The sequence below is a fragment of the Limanda limanda genome, chromosome 4 (assembly GCF_963576545.1).
Source record: "Limanda limanda chromosome 4, fLimLim1.1, whole genome shotgun sequence".
In the NCBI taxonomy this organism is placed as follows: Eukaryota; Metazoa; Chordata; class Actinopteri; order Pleuronectiformes; family Pleuronectidae; genus Limanda; species Limanda limanda.
In genome coordinates this window covers 18,292,637-18,312,404 of record NC_083639.1, presented here as the reverse complement: position 1 = coordinate 18,312,404, position 19,768 = coordinate 18,292,637, and the positions used below count along the sequence as shown (strand labels likewise).

Below are 19,768 nucleotides of genomic sequence, written 5' to 3'. Positions count from 1 at the left end.
TTATTTTTGGCTACCAAACTGTGCATGTTACAGCTTTAACTTGAATTTCAGCAAGTAGATAACCATTAAAGGTCAGACCCAGAGATGTTTCAAAGTGTCAGCTGCCTCCATGCTCTTTACCACTCGCTGGTTTTTCCATCTCACATGCACCTCGGTTTCATGCCTTATGGTGTACTGCCTCCAGATGTTGGTCCCCAGTGGTTTTGGGGCTCGACACTCCACACTCCACACTCTTATTACCTGCTGACACTAATCTACACTGAAAGTCTCCAACCCCAACAAGACCCAACAGCTTGCTGCAAAAAGCTACTCAGGCCCCTCTGTATGTGCATTCTTGTGAACACACATGGGAATGTTACATGCTTCTGTAATGTACCTTACATGTCCGTAAATATCTCCTTGACAAGTCTTAGAAAGTCTCACCAGGGATGTTTTTTCCTGCAATTTTAGGTTTTAAATCCCAGATGATTCATTAAATGCCACTATAGAAAGATATTTATTTAAGATTCATATATATTCACCTTTCAAATATACTTTATAGTGTCCAAACACATTCTGTCTGTAATCTCTACAACTGACACAAATGCCTGTAAACCTTGTTGCATGACTGCTGAGCAAAATTATACAAGGGTCAAACTGCAAAGGCATGATTTGTGTTTCCAGTTGGGACAGCCAGCAATCTGATTTAAAGACACACCTCCTTGTCTCAAAAAAAAGGAAAAGAATCCCTAACAGAACACTTCAAAAAACTTGCAGTTGTAAATATGTCAGCGCACATAAGTGGTGCTCACAAGCATCTGGGGAGGGGTCGGCAGTGAGAGCAATGTTGTGAAATAGGAGAGATCGTGCATGAAACTGGTGTTATATGTTCACTGTTTGGAAACATGTTGAAGCTCTGTTTGCAAACACTGACTAGTATGAATCTGTATATTGGTCCTGAGAAAGTCTTTTGGATGCCATGAGAACAACAAGTCAATCATGGCATCAAGGGAAATAAAATCCTCCTGAATTAATCGTTGAGGAGTTGCAGCATGTGCCAAAGTTCAGCAACAGCCAATATCTTGGGGCTTCTGTGTATTCAGCAGATATCCATGCCAATACTCCATCTTCTGTTCAGTGTTTACAGACCGACAAGTTTCTTTTATCACTCGAGTTGAACGTTTCTCCACATAAAACACAAACAGCGATCCGTTGTGTGGGTGTATTAGGTCCAGATGACATTTTGGCTAATGTCTAATAACAGCTATCTGCATGAGGATGCAGATAAATCCAAAAGCTAATAGCCTCCTCAAACGTTATTGGTCAAACTAGAAAAGGAAACCAGAAGGCCTCCAGCCCCAAAACATTGTCCCTTGCAGATTTGACAGAATCTGTTTATGGAGATTAGCTAGGAGTTAACTTGGAGTCGTAGGCTATGATATGGGAATGCAATGCTAATTGGTGAACTATGTGCAGAAAGGCCACCAGCAGCCACTTTAAAGGACAAAAAACACATCAGGCCGGGAATGTACAGAATTTAAAGAATTTGTGAGCCTGAAACATTAAAGAACAAAAGCAAAGATAAAGTGATTTTCAGTGGATTTTGGGCCATGTCTTCCTCCGTCCCAAATACTGTTAAAATATTATTCCTTGTACTGTGTTGAACAATTTTGGATATTGGTAAAGTGCGTAATTTACCAAAAATTATATCACAGAATAAAAAGCTCTTAGCAAATCAGTGAATGTGTCGACTGTTCCAAACCTTGGCTTCAGACCACAGTTGCAATCGGATCCTATTTTGTCTCGGCAGAGCTCAATCAGCTCGGGGCAGAGGTATGTGCCCCCTGCTGCTAACTACCTGCTCCACCTCTCCATTCAGCCCAAGTGACTTAGTCCTAAAGAGGAAACCAAGGAGAGGGAGATTACATCAACAGGCACTGCTGCTAATTAGAAGGGACTGACAAGCAGCCAGGTTAATCCAGCAATCCCAGCCTTGCATAAAATGTCCCCTTGAGCGGTTTTGTGCCCTGGCTTCAGTCCACCCAGCTTCTGAGCACATGTGGCATCCAGATGTGGCTCCTGGGCTGGATGCGGTGAGGCACGTGCATGACTGTGAAGTCAAGCACTCAGCACGGACACAGTGGTTAAAGCACTGACACAGTCACATCCCTCATGTGCGTCCCTCAAGGGACAGTCGCGTTGGAAGGATGCTCGAGTTTTTTCAAGAAAAGGCAATGTGGACAAGAGGGAAGGTGGTTGTCCCACGTTCTTCCAACACAGCTGTGAACTAGAGAATTATACCTTCTTCAAAACCACTGATATAATGTCATGTAATCATACAGTTCACGTTATAATGAGTGTATTTGGTTCTGCACCTGGTCTTACAAATGTTATTATACGCAAACCTCCTCTGGCTAGAGGTAATTAGTAGGATAATAACATCAATGCCATGATGCCGCATGTAGCTCTTAACTAAAATGGCTAATTAAGTTTTATGGAGCCGGAGCAAAGCTGAGCAAATAATGATCCAGTGTAAAGAATTTACAAAGTCTTTATTGTGACAGCAGAGTTTATGGTACTAGTTTTCTTTTAACCCATTATTCTCTTAAATAACCCATAAAAGCCAGATATATTTAGATAATAATAATAATAGTAATAATCTTTATAATCGTAGAATAGGTTATCATAATGGTTGGTATTAGTAGTTTACAATCCATGTACATGTATAGAACGCAAGATAAAAGCAAAGATGAAATTGTTGTCACTGCCAGGGTGTCAGATTTGTGTGAATTATGCAAAATGTGCAGCATTGTGATGTTACATGATGTCATGATTCCCTGCAGGTATCGGCCAGACTACTGACGAGGTGTATCAGGAGCTTCAGGAGCGGTGCTTTCTGTGGGGGGGGAGAGGAGCTCCATCTACCATGGACATTGAGCTTTTTAACATTGCAGGCATCTCACATGAACAAAAAAGCTATATAACATTTGAGGACAGAGAAAAAAATTGAAAGAGGATATATCTTCTTAAAATTTTAATGTCAAAAGCTTTTCAGAGTCTTCACATGATGCATGTAGCATCTTTGTACATTGGCTTTTAAAATTTCATTCACTGTAAGAATAATATAACTTTAAGATATGTGTATACTCACCATATACAAGGACAAGAGCCTCTTTGTGCTATATCAAGACCTTACTTAAATAGTAGGCAGACTGTATTTTGTGTGTGTGTCAGTACAGTATGTATTGACCCTGCCTGTGATCCTGTGGTCAAGGTTATTAGAGGCTGTAGTGGTCTCGGAGGCACCAAGCATCGCCAGCCTCCACACTCCTCACAGTGTAGTCGGGAAACTTCCACAATAAGTCAATGATTCTGCAGTCATAACCTCTGAATTGGAAAAGTACGGGCTTCCCTTACGATATTTACCTGTGGTCTGCCGCGGGAAACGCTCTGCCACCACATGGTTTAGTGAATAGAGGGTGACAAGATGTACTTCTGGTTAAATCTTACCAGAGGGCGGTTAAAAAGAAAGAGGAGCTGCAGAGAGGAGAGGACAAGAGCAGGAAAGAAAAGAATTCAGGGAAATTGGCTGCTTGAGTCTAATGGTTCGCAGGGGCCCTTTAAAACTTTCTTTACTCCAGGCAGAAAAAACTTTGCTGTTGTTCATCACTGGGATAAGAACACAATAAGACTCTTGGCTCTCATTCAGACTTAAGAGTTTGGACAACTGGACAGCCGACTCAAGTCAGAGTTTGCAGCTGTGTTTGATCTATTCATGCAGTTTTTGTTTACCCTGGAAACACTCGGAGACATCTTCGCCACGTGGGTGCATCCCTGTTTGCGAGGAAAGAGCTCACATATCTCTGATCTCGACCGCAATCCCCGGAGAGCAGTTTTTCATCTCTCTTCCTGATATGTCTCTGAACAAAAACGAGAGATTCGGATACTCTTCAAAGAAACTGAGAAAATCTATAAGCCGTCTGGGCGGGGCCTTTCATCAATATCACATGAGAATCTCGTAGTGTTCTCATGTGAAGCTGCAAAGGGGGTTTTGTTTTTCTACTCTGGCTCCGGCTGCAGAAAGCAGGGGTTTTGTGTGCAGCTGTGGGAATGTGGCAGCAGAAGAAGTAGTGTGGACACCGAAAACAAAGTAGGTCTTGACATGGTCTTGACAGGTTGAAGGTCCCGCACAACGAAAGCATTGTGAGTTTCTGTTGTTTTAATTGGTTGAAGCTGGATGGCAGCGACAGGCCTCTGTTTAAACTCAAGTTTTTATCACTACATGGATGGATGGATGGATGAATGGAAGGATGAAAGAAAAAAATGTGGAAGCTCCTCCTCCAGAGCTATCAGATCCTGAGGGAAGACTCTCTCCAGCTGCTAAGTGCTCCACCATGTTCACCAGCTATGGCTTTGACCTTTTTCGGTCTGCTGTTTGATGCCTGGCAGCTTACAGTGCCTGCTACATCTGGAAATAGTACAGATGAGAGAGAACACAAATTTGCAATTTGCCATTATAAAACCAAAACATTGACGCGAAAGAGCAAAAATGTTCCGCAGGTGGAGAGAGTGATAATTATATGTGCGTTTGTCACTCGAAGTGACTGAAGCAAATGGCAGATTGTAACTTTTTTTTCCGGCTTGGTGTTAAAACCCATTAAGAGGTTTGTTTATTTATTTATGTATTTTGGGGTTGAGGTGTAGGTTAGGTGTGGAGTGGGACGGGAGGGAAATACTCACACCCTAAGCGGGGAAAGAGGGGTTAACTCCCTTTTTAGTGTACAACCAGACGCACCTGGTGGCGTCACACACGATAGACACCCGAGGAGTGCAACGAGCTGACGGCGGGTGGCGACCCAACTGACCTCCGGTCAAAAACAGATCCCTGGAGACAGTAACCCAGAGACTCTTTTCACTACTTCAGCATGCACAGGGACACATCCCCATCACTTATGAACTGAAACATTATGACAGTGTGTGAGCTGGCCCGGAGCTTGGCAGGGCTGGAGGGGGGGCCCAATAGAGCTTGTAGTGGTTCACAGGCTTGATGGTGACATTTTAAACTTTATAATAATAATAATTATAACTTTATTTGTACAGCACTTATCTAAACAGGGTTACAAAGTGCTTCACAAAATACATGTCAAAAACAAATGAATGAAAGGTATTCAATTAAATTTTAAGCGCCAATTAATAAGAGAAACCCAACAATTCCCGCAATAAGCAGACTCTCTCACGTGCAGAACTAGACTCAGTGCGGGGGGGGCATCTGCCTCTACCGGTTGGGATGAGCAGAGAAAAGTGGGGAAAAGAGGAGAAGTGGTTGGTAATGAGGGGAGAGATGAGAGAGAGGGGGAGAGAGAGAGGAGAGGGAGACCAGGAACGGTTGTGTACACATCACATTTAAGCTCTGTCAGACTAGTTGTTGAATGAAAATAATAATCTTCAATTGTACCTTGGCGTCATCGGGTGTTTAGGCCTTTTTAATTGCCAAACCTGTGGGAACACTGAGGCTGATGGTAAATCTGACTGGCTACTGGCTTGTATGGCAGCACCATGAAAGCCATGTGGCCCTCTCAGTAGATCAGAATTCATTGACTATGCATTTGTAAATGTAACACCTGCTATCATAGGCAGCAGAATCATAAGTGAAGTATATGATTCAAGTAAACTGCATCCACTGTAGAGACTAACTTAAAAGTGAGCATGAAGGAGCTAGCCTATGAGAATAGGCCTATAGCATTTGAAAATAACAAGATAGGTAGAGTTTAGTTCATTTCGACACACTGACCAGTTGCTGATGGTAACTGTTGGTAAACTTATTTTTGTCTTGACTGAAATCGGTGATAGTTCCTTAATGTTATGACCCCATATTGGTGCAACTGCATTTTAGCATCCACTAATTTCTGACCCCTAAGATCAAATATCTGCTCCTGTAAAGGTTACATTGTTTCACTTTGATAGTACAAAAAGTCGGTATAAGCAGCTTTAATGAAAGACTTTCATTTCATGTCAAATTACAGATACCGAAAAAGCTATTTCTCTTCACAAGTAGGACTTTAGTAATTTCCACTTGGTCTATATGCACACATTAACAAGCTTCACCTCTTTTTGTTGCAGAACTTATTTCATTAAAACTTTCTCAGACAGCCTTGGTAAGTTCCTGCATCACAGCTCTGCCTCTGTTAACTCTGCTGTTACCTGTCCGCCCACAGGAGGTCAAGTACCAACTCCATCTCTCAGACTTGGCAGCAGTGCTCATCATCAACAGCAGCAGTTACACTTCAGTGTCTGTCGGTGACCTGACCTCTGCGCACAAAGAGACATGTTGTAAGACACAACACTCACGGAACAAACAACTCCATTCATCTTCACTTGCTCTCCTTCACCTTCCCTCTTTTTTCCCCACTCTCTTTCTCTCTCTTCTCGCACAGACAGAGAGAAGGTCCTCATCTAGCGGAGGGTTAAATGAGCCATTGCTGACAATGATGAAGATCACAACAAAGCTCTCATTACAGGAAGCGACAGTGCAGTGGACGTGTTTGGGTCCCACCGGAGGACATTCTGGTTGGTTGACCTGGAACTGATACAGTAAGAAGGAAATCCTTGAGCCTTATGGAAACAAAGTGAGGGGAAAGTAGTGCAGGGACTCGTGTCAGATTTGCTCTGTGATGGTGAACGTTTATGTTGCAAGAGAATCCTTAAGTCTTCCTGCTTGAGAAGACTTCCTTAACGCTTCGCTTTGCACATTGTGATCAGTGCAGATTAAGCGCGGATATAAAAACAGCACCTGACCACACATTGTATGCTGCATCACACATTCTGTACAGTGTTGCTTCATTCAAGTTGTGTCCCATGAGAGGGAGGGAGTGGGGGGGCACTGATCCTGTTATGGAAGAACAGCGCTTGGTATGTGCAGAAGTAGTACAGCAGTTTCTGTCTGAGCCGTGGCTTGACCCCTCTCTGGGTCTCATCAGGCATCTCTGGGCCTGAGACGAGGAGGCAGGAGGGGACCGACGCTTCACCCGAGAGGAAATGAAAGAGGCAAAGTTACCCAGTCCCCGCTGACCTCTCTCCCTTTACATTGTCACTCAGAGCGACCCCAGAAAACCTACAACATGTATGCCTGTCAAAGGGGGCCCCCCCTCTGCATGTTTTAAATACTTAACTGTCGCTCATTTAAAAGTGCATACAGCACACACACTGTGGTGCTTTCAGAGGAACTGGATGGGAGGAACCAGCCTGCTGTCTGTCAAAATGAACATTTCCTCTTTGTTTGACACATGACAAAGTAACACCTGGGTAATACAGAACAGACCCCACGGCCTTTTCAAACCACTGTGCATTCAGGCTGTTTGGATTTACAATAAACAAACACACCTATGGTGGCTCATGTGCATGAAAGGTGTTCAGTACACGTATGAATGAACCTTTACCAACGACTCTTCAAAGTGAACTGACTTGTCACCAAATCAAGCTTTTGGCAGTGTAGCTCTACTGTACACAATGACATGGACAACATGCCTACTTTCTCTACGGGAGATACGGGTGCCACCATTTTAGAAAGGCTTTAAAAAGCCACAACCCAACAAATGCTTTCCATACTAAGTAGAACCCCTTGGGGAGTGCTTTTGGCGAATAGTGATACTGTTTATGCACAATGTTAAGCAAAGATCTCATACAAAATATCCAATACCCAAGTCATCTTGAATCTTGGCTGTGACGAAGCAGCAGGTATCAGCCAGGGGTGTGCCTTCAGGACAAACAAGGCAAGCAGTTTGTGGCCAGCTAAGCATTGAACATCAAATAGAAAAATACCTCGTCATACATCTCTGAATAGCTGTTTGTCTCATATGTGATATTGCTTGTTTGCGTTCATCTTCTTATTTACTTCTGTCTTGTAGCTGCAGTTGACTCCGGACTACCACCACTTGCATCTATACTTTTTGTATATTTTGGTTAAGTCCTTTTTTCCTAAGCATAAGAAGTAGGAAACTATGCTATGATTCATCCCCCCAAATCAATATTCATTGTGTTGCCGATCACCTTGTTCATGTTGTGCGGAATTATTGAGGAGCAGTTGCAGAACTGACATTTTTCCTTTACTGTACATTGTATTCGCTTTGAAGGAATAATCCTAATACTTGGGACAGAAAGGTTTCTGAGAAAGGTTAAGAGTTCAAAAAGATAGAGGAGAAAGAAAGACAGGAAGCAAAACATCGCGAGACACGACAGGCCCTGAACTTAACAGAGATTTACTACTACCACCACCGTCATGAAAAGGTGTTATAGTTTTAGCCAGGTTCATTTTTCTTTGTAGTCGTTTTTTAGTTCTGCTCGTATATTTGTAAATGTCACCACACACCACTACTATCAGCATAGCGCATGAGTAACATAGTGAGTCAGGTTAAATAAATGTACTTTGAATTGTTTCTGTTCGGTGCAATAGGGTAAAGAGTGTAAGAATTGATGGTGTTGCTATGTGTGTCCCTGAGTAAACACATAGTCATTAGCCACTTCCTCTGTCTCTTCTGCACAGCCATGCCCACTTGACCCTCGTAAAAGTGATGAACAGTGTGTCCTAAGATGCTTACTCATGTTAACACTCCAAAACAAAAGTTTGACTTTCACCTTTTATTGTTGGCTCACCTCTGATTGACAGGGACGGACAATAACTCCTCAAACTCACATGAACTGTCTCTCAGTGCCTCCTTAAATCAATCAGCTTTTAAAAGCTCTCCTGCAGTCTTCAAGACATGAATGGGGTTTAAGACGTCTCAGGGTGGGACGGCCCACTGCTCAGTAAACATGTGACATTGGTTATTGCACAGCTAGGATGTTTTCATGGAGTTCACTGTAATGTAACACCACAAGTTGGAGGGCATTAACTCTGCCTGTGTGACTCTAATGGAAACGAGGGAAAGTAGCGCTTCCTCCTCCGAGCCTCTGCTTTCTTCAGCGTCTGTTGGCTAACAAGTCGGTTCAAACATTTTCCTTTCTTTGCTTCCAAAGAACATATACTTTTACCATCAGTGTCTGCTAACAATGAATTTTATAGATTAGAGTTGTCAGGCTGTTCATTGGTTAATAAACTGTTCAATCTGTTTTCTTTAAAACCTTTCAGATACTTTGAGAGTCTATGTTTAATGTTTACTACACTGCTAAGCATTGATTTATATATCAGTCACTATGGCCATACCTTCTTTCTTAAATAATGTCGCTAAAAGAATTATAAACAAATGTCAAATTTTTTCATATTATAACATTGCAGATTTAATCTAATATTTTAAAACAGATTCTGCATGTGAATATATAAAATCTGAGGGAGGCCTTCTGGTTTCCATTTCTAGTTTGTCTGATCACTTTTGAGCAGTCTTTGGCTGCGTGTGGGTAAACAGTCTGTGTAGACAGCAAAAGAGGCAGAACACATTGACCAAAATAGATCGGCTATTAGCTTTTTAAATTATCTGTATTCATATGCAGCTAGCTGTTAACAGAGATTAGCCAAAATGTCATCTGGATCTAAAATACCTATAAAGAAAACTAGGAGACTATAAAAAGTGTATGACAAACGGAAGAGAGTCTCGGTCTGGATATCCGCTGTCTACACCGGAAGCCCCATAATGATGGCAGTTGCCCCCAGAGGCTAATTTGTTTGGCTTTGACCTGAAGCTGACTGGGTAAGCAACATCATTGAACCTGGTGGTTTGGGGGGGTTTAGGTTTTGCCTCTTCACTTTATTGATCAATCTTTTCACAGGGGAAAATTGTGTGAATGTAAATCAGGATTGTGGCAAGTGGGATGATATACAGAGCAAAGCCTTTATTTTGAAAAGGAAATACAGTGACACACTCCCAGGTAGCTGCACAATCCATAGTAGCAAACTGACCTGCATTTTGTTGCTCCATTTTGCAGCAATAGATTAACAAGTGGCACTTTGATTCCAAATATGATGACCTTTAAAATGTGCATCAAATAAAAATCCCACATTTGAAAAGTTGTGATGGCTCCAAGTTTCAAGCATGGGAGAACATTTCAGAGAAGATGGGGATGTTGTAATGGTTTGTATTCAGAATCAGAATCATTTAATAGTCCCACAGTGGGGAAATTTGAGGCTTTTACAGCAGCAGCGCAGGCACAGCGCAACAAGAGCAAAAGAAAGAGCAAAACAACATAGTAAGAAACAAAAACAACAATGAGCAAAAAAAGAAAAGTCAACAGTAAATAAGCAAATAAATAGTAAGTAGTAGAACAACTAAACAATACAATTAAATAATTAAATTAAATAATTAAATAAATTAAATTGCACAAATTGCACGAATTTTGTTGTGTGTTCAACAGCTGGTTGTACAGTCTGACAGCAGCAGGAAGGAAGGACCTGCAGTCTTCCATAAACGTTGAATCTGTTTGATATGTAATCCTTTCAGTGATGTATGCTCTACCTTAACAGTTAGTGTTAAAGATGATAAACAAAAAGTGTCAGACCTTAACACCGGTCATCGTCCTATTACACATGTGAAGAGTTTTATTTCCTCATTTGAATTTAACTTGGGTCAGCAATGGACCAGACTATGCACACAGTCTGCACCGCCCACTCCTTAATTGCCATCTATCACTTTAATGGTGGAGTAACCTAACACTAAACAGGATAGCCAATAAAGACAAAGTATCGCCTCCCTTACCTGAAACCCGTAAGCAGGCAGTGGTATCAGGGCTCATTATGGCCTGCTAACACAGTGTCATACCATGACTCATAAAAAAACATGGCCACAGCTCACTTACACATCAGGGATTATTTATGCTGGGGTTGTGCAGGGGGTGGGGGGTGGTAAGAGTGGTATGGTGCCCCGTCTGTCACGCTGCTGGAGGGGTCCAACCTGGGATCTGTTTTACAAGCCTTTGGTGCCAGGGGCCCCAGCTCACACCGCGAGGGAAAGGAGGGAAACCATCAGGTTATGGGGTTGTTTTTTTTATCGTGCTTTGTCCAATGGAGGTGAAGATGTTAGTTACAAAGACCATGACCTTTGTGACCTGCGTGCACACATGTGCGTATCCACATATTGCTCACAACCACAACCACAAACCTAAACACTTAAACACAGCTCTTCCTGTTAATTGTAACATGAGCAAAGATGGTAATTTATGTGCATGTTGGACCTCTTGATTGTAATGTTTTGTTGCTCATCTCTCGCCTATATCGGATGTATTCTGCCAGGATGTACACAATGTGTGTTTTTAGTATGAGCAATGCACCAGTGGGCTTCACAAATCCACATCTTAGAGCCTCTGTAAATCTGCTCCAGTCCACTGCTGAATCACTGCTTTCTTGGTGAATGAGTCAGTGCCGACCAAAACTGCTGTACCCACATATCCACTATGACGACCAAAGAGTAATTTCGTGTCATAAACTATGGGGTTTGGGTTTTGTAAAGACTCTTTAGCTCGTTTAATTTTGACAGCCGTATCTGTATAAAGTTACATATATGTGGCATTTTAACAGCATTTCCACATATCTCCCTTGTGGGCGAGGGGTATTAGCAAACCTGAGAAAATCAGGTTTCGGCTGAGTCATCTGCTGAGGCTGATGTGAAAGTAATTAGTTTTGTGAGCGTTTACTCATAAACCAGTAGTAAGTATGAAACAAATGTTGACTTAACCTCAGGGGATCACCAAAGTCATAAAGGATTCATGCACAAGGAAAATAAATGTCTTTACCAAAATGTATTCCACTACCTTAGAGATACCTCACTGAGTAACTTAACATTTAGATTTGTGGAGCAATACTCACCAAAGTTGATTCAATAATCCGGGAACCATGCATTTAAGTACTCGATTTCATGGCAACTGATCCAATAGTAGTCAACTACAAAAAAGGACAAAAATAAGTTGTCATGAAGAGAGGTAGAGGAAAAGTCAGGGAATCATCCAATCAGCCGGTTCATCCTCTGAGGACCACAAATGTAGTGTATAACAGAAAATCCCGAAGAAGCCTTTATATCGTCAGCTGAGTTCTTCAAGCACTCATCCACCAAAGAGTGTAATTTTCTGCTATCTGAGAGATGGATTTCTCTTTCCTCGGGCCTTTCACACATGGTCAACAGTGGTTTAAAGGTAATGTCATGATCTATGAAATACAAGTACAGCAAAAACATAACACAAGTTTTAAAGGCAGCATTGCAATTACAGTCAACTATAAGAATAAGTGTAAGTGTTATAATAAAACAGTGCTTGAAGACTATAATAACATTATTTGTGTTTTTGACCACTTTATCATCATTATTGAAAGAAAAAAAGAGTGTGTTAAAAAGTAAATAAGTGTAGATCACTTCAAATATTTCCTATAGAAACAGATTCATGACCAGAGAGCCAAAGTAAGCAACTGGAACAGACATTATGTTAGTGTGTGTGCATTTTTTTAGTATCTGTCAGAAGAGAAATTCTGGAAGAATTGAGTAGCCTATCTGACACCCTTTACCTCATGAATGTACAGACCACTTAAAAGTGATAGACTCAGTTTAAAGCATGATTTATGTGAGAAAAGTGACGTTTTATTGGAATAGGAAGAGAGGACACAGCGTCTGTGCTCTCCGAGCAGGTGTCTTGTCTTCTGGCGTCCCCATATGTTCACTCTCTCAAAACTTAACATTTGGCTCATGGAAGTGCCGTCATGTAGTTAGGTTCCCAGGGTGGAGCATGAAGAAGCCTTTAGTGGGTTGTGTTCATGCGCCTGTTGGGAGGACGCTTGGGTATTAGTGTGTGTGAGTAATGCATTCAGACTGCTGAATGCACAGGTTGATGTTGGGAGACATTTCTTTTCAGGGTTTTCTTTGATTTTATATCTGTTCACTACTGCTGGGTATTTGTAGTTGAAAAAAAAGAGCCTTCAGCGTGTTCTTTTTAGTTTGAGCTTAGATCGACATGCAATCGGATCAAATATTACATAGTTGTAACATTTAAATGTGCTGAACTTCAAGCTTTTTCCTGTTTTTAGGGCCCGAGCACTGACAGGCACTGACAGGTGAGGCCAGATTGAAACTGTAAGGATTTTTATTTCGGATTAGCATCCATCCAAGCAAGCTCCATGTCAAAAACCCATTCATCAGCTGATCTGCAGATATTTATTCTGAGAAAAAATAGTCCTGGCAGTAGAGATTTTATTTTTGAAAGGTTAACATTTTGGTGATGCCAGGAAACTTAAGTCCTATGTATTGTGTAGCATATTCATTGCATTAAGCTGAACAGTCGCTCACTTGGAACTTCCTTTTTTTCTACATGCATCTTTTAATAAAGTGTAGGAAAATGCCTTTGTTTCCACAGATGTTTCACATGAGTCCCATCTGCTGATCTATATTACACTAAGATAATCCGGCCAACCGCCACTTATCTATTCCTTATGCTAAACAATCAGAGATATCCCCTGAGCTTTTAATTCATCTGCGTTGCATCATGGCACACATCTGGGACCGGTTGTTTGTGGCATTTGAAGCTTCCCGATGAGCGGCTGGAACCTGAGACCGGGTATGTTCCCATGAGTTCATGATGTGCTTCATCTCCCCTGCTCTACCATGCTGCTGTGCCCAAACCACAGCAGATGTTATTGAGTGCACATTTGTAAATATTTATCCTGGTGAGGAGCCTATGAAACCGAGGGAGGCGCATGAGCGGTGGCAGCACCGAGAGAGCGGCAGATATTGGCCACTGAATTGGTTTTGTGTTTTCAATCTCCGAGAAGGTGTTGAAAAGATGCCGCAGCTACGCATCAAATTCCAATTTTACAGAAAGGGCTTGGAGGAAGTCTAAAGGCAAATATAGGAGGGAAACATTAGGTTTGGTTTCAGAACTGACAGTTATATTTTCTGTTGTGAAGCTAAGAGAGGGAGGAACTTGAGTGGAGAGAGCAATAAGCTTCAGATAAATGCTTTCAGCGCCCCCTGCAAACATCTCTCATTACACAGCCCCCTGCTGCACTTTGGGTGCTTGAGATATACTGATATACGCTTAAATAGACCTCACAGATGATTAGGCTGATTTGAGCAGCTAATGTTGGTTTACAAATTTGTTTTAATGAATGGAAGGGTTTAGCAAAAACCTTCATTAAATCTCCCTCCAGAGAACTTGCAATAAGCATGTCCTCTTAGAAAGAGGAGGAGGGGAAGGAATAACTTTTCGTCTGATATGAAGCCTGACCTGCTGCCAAGTGATGTGTCCCAGGAGAGAGGGGTCAAAATGTGCTTTGGTGCTCAGCCCCTTTCTTTCTAATGAAGATAAAACAGGCATGCTGCACTGCACTCTGCCTGGATGCAAGCCATTACCACAGTTAATTGGTAATTACCAGATTAATCAGCAGAGGAGGAACCTTTCAAAGAGTCACTCAGAGGCAACTTGCGGAAGTTTAGATGAATCACATATTTTGTACTTCTTCTTCGATACGCTTCAAATATAATACCAATACAAAGTTGAATGGTAAACCAAATCGCACTGCTACTTTTTCTCATGTTAAATGTCTACTGAATACACAAACACCAACTTACATGGATGTCGTTTCTCAGACGTGTGTTCTGCATGCCTCAGCAAAGGTCGGAGCATATCTGAAGCGCCTACATGGTGTCAGACAGGATCCTGCATGTTGGATCCATGTAGCTGGCAGAGATTCCTTTGCTTGCCATGGTGAAGCTCCAGAAGGGAGTAAAAGCATTAATAATGAACCGTTTCAATGATTATACAAGCATACGAGATTAGGAAGTGCAGTGATCTTCCGTGTTGCAATAACAGCCTGCCCATGTTGGTACAGCCCGTCTCATTAGCACCATTCCCACAGCTGGATGTGGGCTAACAAGATAGCCGACGTTCACTCCCTAATTAGCTCCTCTGGCACCCTGCATTCCCTTCTCAGAGCACCGAGCCCGGCTTCGCTATCACCGCCTTGCTTTGCTTTGCCATGCAGGGGGTGAGAGATATTGATTGTGCTTCTTTAATGATAAATTCCCTTTGTGCTACGGAAGCCAGTTAGTGGGGTCTGTGGAACTGGGCAGACCTTATCTCCGTGAAATGGTTTTGGTGGAGCGAAGAAAAATATTGGGGTGTATCCTTGGAGTTTTGAGTCAAGAAAATCTGACATGTCTGTGTGTTGTTGGAATTGGCCTTGGGTTTTGAAGCAAAGCAGGACTGTTGGGACGAGGAGTTTGCTTGTGCTCAGGAGGAGGAATATTTGAAGTAAATTCTCTAAAATGTTGAATTTTAATGTCATATAATCAAGACTGAGATGTTCATATGTGCACATTCGAGTGTGGATACCACACCAGAGCCCACGACCACAACCAAACATGAATTTGGAAATTAAATTAAGGTTTGGATTTATTTTTTATCCTGCATATGCCTGTTATCTGGGAAAACATCAGACTAGGGTCGAGTTCGGACGCGTAAAAGAGAAAGCTGTTTTCGTTTGGGTTTGGCTCAGGCTCGGTTAGCCTTCTCTTGAGCCTGGTCAGATTTGGACAGAGAATTTGAGCCCAAGGCGCATTTTATCGCACATTCATACAACCATTTGTAACAGAATCATATCGCTCTAAGTGCCAGGCAACCATGCATTACTAGTTAACAAGTAATTGTTGGCAGGTCCGATCTGACAGGAGCAGCAATGGTGGAATGATGGGTCCCACAGAGAAATAGGAATGAAGGGGTTAAGAGGCTACAGAGAGGGTCAGAAATTGGTTGCTGTGAACATCTCTGGGTGAGCAACCCTTTCAGCCATGGTGTAGAGTGTCCCCACACAACATGCCAGCGTTTATTTAGCACCAGGCCACAAGTTGTAGGGAAACCCAATCTCGTTGCGGGCATCCAGCCGCTCCTCCTTCAGAAAGAGCCGCCCTGATCTTCGTGGCGTCTCCCCGCTCTCTTGTCTGTCTTTCCCTGCATGATGTCCCCCCGTTAGGTTACGTGGGAAGCCTCTTTTAGCCCACCACTCAAGCTTTTCTACCAGAGCCAACTTGACACCTCTCGTGTTACACAGGATGGTGGACACTCTGTCAATGATGGCCCAAGGGCAGATGCAAAGTGCTGCGAGAAGTTGTCAGGGGCGAGGCCATCAGGGGCGGACATCAGTTAATTTCCAAGTATGGCAGTTTGAAAATGCGCCAAAAGAATGGGAGCTGCGGGTGAACCCTCCTGCTCTAAGTGCTGGCTGGACCTGCTGCAGCAGATGGAACCAAATGCGACCACAACGCTCAACACTCCACAGAGGAACATGTTGGCAGACCAAATGATTCATGGTAGAGATGTGGTACAGTTTCCAAATGATCTGTGTCCTATTTTAGGAGAAGGTAGTGACCTCTTAGCTGAATATTCAATATCAAAACCTCCACATAGCCAGCATTGCTGTGGAATGACATAATTGATCAAAAATAAAAAGGAAAACATCTCACGTTAAAGGGGGGAGGGGGTTCTACATCTGAAAACAGATTTCCATTACACATTATTGACCATAAAGTGGGAACATTGAGTGTTCTGGTCAGCCATCACCCAGAGCCTGGCCAGGAATGACAGTTTGGCCCACTTATATCTCATTAGCATGCTAACGCTGATTAGAGAATATCTGTGCAGCATTTAAGGGCTTAACTGCAGCGTGGTGTTGTTTGGGGCGGCATGTCAGGCCCAGGCAGGGTCCCGCCTGGCCTTCTTGATTAATGATGGGAAAGGTCAGCCAAACAAGCTCCCCGGCTCTACATTTCCAGACAACAACCAGAGGTGTAGGGTTCACTGTTTTCAATCAGTGCCGGATTTATCAGGACTGTGTTATCATCGCTGCATGTTGCAAGTCTCGGGGGTCAAAGATGTGGCTGTAAGTGATAACCCTACGCAGACCTTTACAATTATGGTCAGAATAAAACATGGGTGACCTTATATATTATGTCAAGGGTTTCAGGTCCATTTGTAATTTGTCTTGCGTTATGCTGTGTTTTGAGTGAAAAACAAATACCTCAGGTATTTGGTGTTTGTATTTGTTTTAGTATTAGTCAAAATCTTTATATGAGTTACTGTCTGCTTTGTAATGTATGTCAGACATTGTGAAAGTTAAAGATCCATCAGTGTCAAACAGATAAATCAGGAAGGCTGGCTCTGTGCTGGGGTCTGCTCTGGAGCCCCTGGAGTTGGTGGTGGAGAGAAGGATGTTGCACAAACTGCTTCATGGAATGGACAATATCTTACACCCTCTGCACAATCTACTGGTGAAAAAACAGTGCTTTCAGTTAGAGGCTTCGCCAACTGAGCTGCGAAAAAACAGACACACGGAAATTGCACTTTATAATGACTCCTTTCTGAGGAGAGAGAGGGGAAATATCTGCTATCTACCTTTTTACCTTTATATTTGCACATACTGTACATTCTACAAACTTTGCTTTTGCACCTTTCCCAGGTTGTTTTTTGTATATACAAAGCATTCATCCATACATCCATCCATAAATAGCAGAACGATGAGTAAACGGTTGCGTCTTTAGAGTATTGGGGACTTGGGACGTCCACGCATGTTCCTGCTGTTTCGTCAATCACGTTGGTCCAGACAAAAAAAAACGAGTCTACACAACATTTGAATAAATTCAAATTGAACTTTTTATAGAAATTCAGTTTCCTTTTCCTTTCCTGGCATCAATCAGTTGCATGACATTTTATTTAAATGTAATATTTCAGAAACTGATAGGTGGATTGCTATTTTCTAGAGACATTCATAGTCGCCTGGGGCCGGTTTTTCAAAAGTTTGAATCTGGATCCAACTGATCCAGATTAGGAAATCTCTTTTTCTGCTATCCAGGATCACGTAATCCATTTTATTTGTATGCTGGTTTTTCAAAGCAATGTGGGATTGGATTACTCTGATCCGGATTCAAACTTTTCAGGATTACCAAATCTGGATTACCTGTGGTCTAAATGGGACTATCACAATGTAGCTATGTAAAGAACAACAGGTAGAATAGTGTGGGGTCACTCCAATATGCTTTATTTGAACAGAAAATAGGACTGAACGGAACAGCAAACAAACAATATAAACATCCCCCTCCATTGTCCATTTCTTGGAAACAGGCAGTCCACTCATCTGAGACCTACAACAAATAAATAAATAAATACATACTTTACTCACAAATACATTATGGATGTTTCGAACAGGTTTCAAACAAAGATTTATTGAATTGAACTGGATAAAAAAAGGCTTAAATGTCCAATACTTAACAAAATAAATTACTTCTTAGTTCTTGTTATGAGTAGTTCTTCTTATGAGTTCTCCTTCTTCTTCATCATCATCATCTGCTTCGTCGGGCAAGAATAAGCTGTTCCTCTGCTAGATGGATCTGTACTTCTGCCCTTTCAGTCTCTTTTTGCAGAAGTACCTTATAGGCGTCATCTTTCTTTGGGTGCTTTGAGCCTCCCTCTGGGGGTCCTGTGGGAACTAGGCCTTCTGGCTCCACCTGTGATTGACCTTCTCCCTCGATTACAGATTACATATATAGCCTACCTACTTTATGTACTTCCTGTTGAACAATTCAAGTGAAATTGATTAATAAATATAAATACTGTAAAATGCATGATATAAATGTTGTATTATTTAACTAACCAATTTTAGTTACCTATTTTTATTACTGATATCCACCATGAATCCACCCTCCTGCTGGGATCAGTTTAATCCTGTTTTTTGGGATCACAATGATCCCAATCCTACCAAAAAGTTTTGAAAAACCCAAACTCAAGGTTTGATCCGGATCAACAACAAGATTAGATTACGTGATCCAATCCAATTTCTGAATCCTTTTTTTCTTTTGAAAAACCCATTTTCAAGATTTGATCCAATCCGATAGCCGTAATCCGATCAGATTACTTTTGAAAAACCGGCCCCTGAGGATTAATCCCAATGACTTTGGTCAACTCTTGACATATCACCTAAGGGCAAAATTTGTGGTTTTGAGGAAAAACCTTTGAATTAATTTCCTAAAACTTGCTGCAGACAGTCGTGTCTCCCTGGGGATGAATTGTAATAACTTTGGTGATCTCTCAACTTCTCATTTGGCTCGATCAAGTCAAAATATGCAAAACTAGGATGGCCACGGTAGATGTTGAATCTTGTGGTCACATCAGCATTCTAATGTTTAGCTCAAAGCGCCTCTGTGCCTAGCTGCAGGACCAGAGTGTGTGTGTGTGTGTGTGTGTGTGTGTGTGTGTGTGTGTGTTCAGTAATAATGATAAATTGAGAAATGTATAAATAACATTTTAATCTTCATTACATGCTACACCAAACTAAACATTGGTCAAGTCTGGTGAAATGTTTTTATAAAGTACATTGTGCTCAATGTGGCTAAGCAATCATTTTTTTCTGTTGTAACATTTTCCATGCCTACAATGGTGGTTCACAATAAGCCTGTCCACATATGTGTATGTATTCACAGCAAATAAGAAACAGACACGGAACATCCTCCCAACTTCCAGCACAGCGCAACAGGATTTTTATGCCATTTTCCTGTTATTTCTTGGTTTCACTTCATCAGCACTTTGTTATGGACCAATTCTCCATCATGAGCCCCATGCAAATTCACTTTTCGCCTGATAATCTGCAAAGCGACAAGCCATTTGCAGATTTCTGAATGGAGACCTGATACTGTCGATGTCTGTGAAAAATCGAGTGCAAACAGTTGTGTGATGAGAAGCAGATGCACAGACACAAAACTAAAATTGAGCTGCAACGATGATGTACAATGTGGCAAAGCCCTTGTGGTGGAATGAACCGTGTGAGTGACATACAGTAATC

The 19,768-nt window shown here is 41.9% G+C and overlaps 1 long non-coding RNA gene across 1 annotated transcript; it reads right to left on the bottom strand.

The window, feature by feature from the left end:
* Positions 1-17,950: 17,950 nt before the first annotated feature.
* Positions 17,951-18,387, bottom strand: LOC133000447 (uncharacterized). The gene is made up of 2 exons (XR_009678197.1): positions 18,215-18,387; positions 17,951-18,074 (listed from the first exon to the last, which is right to left on the bottom strand). It is a non-coding gene; the product is annotated as an uncharacterized LOC133000447 (long non-coding RNA).
* Positions 18,388-19,768: the final 1,381 nt, after the last annotated feature.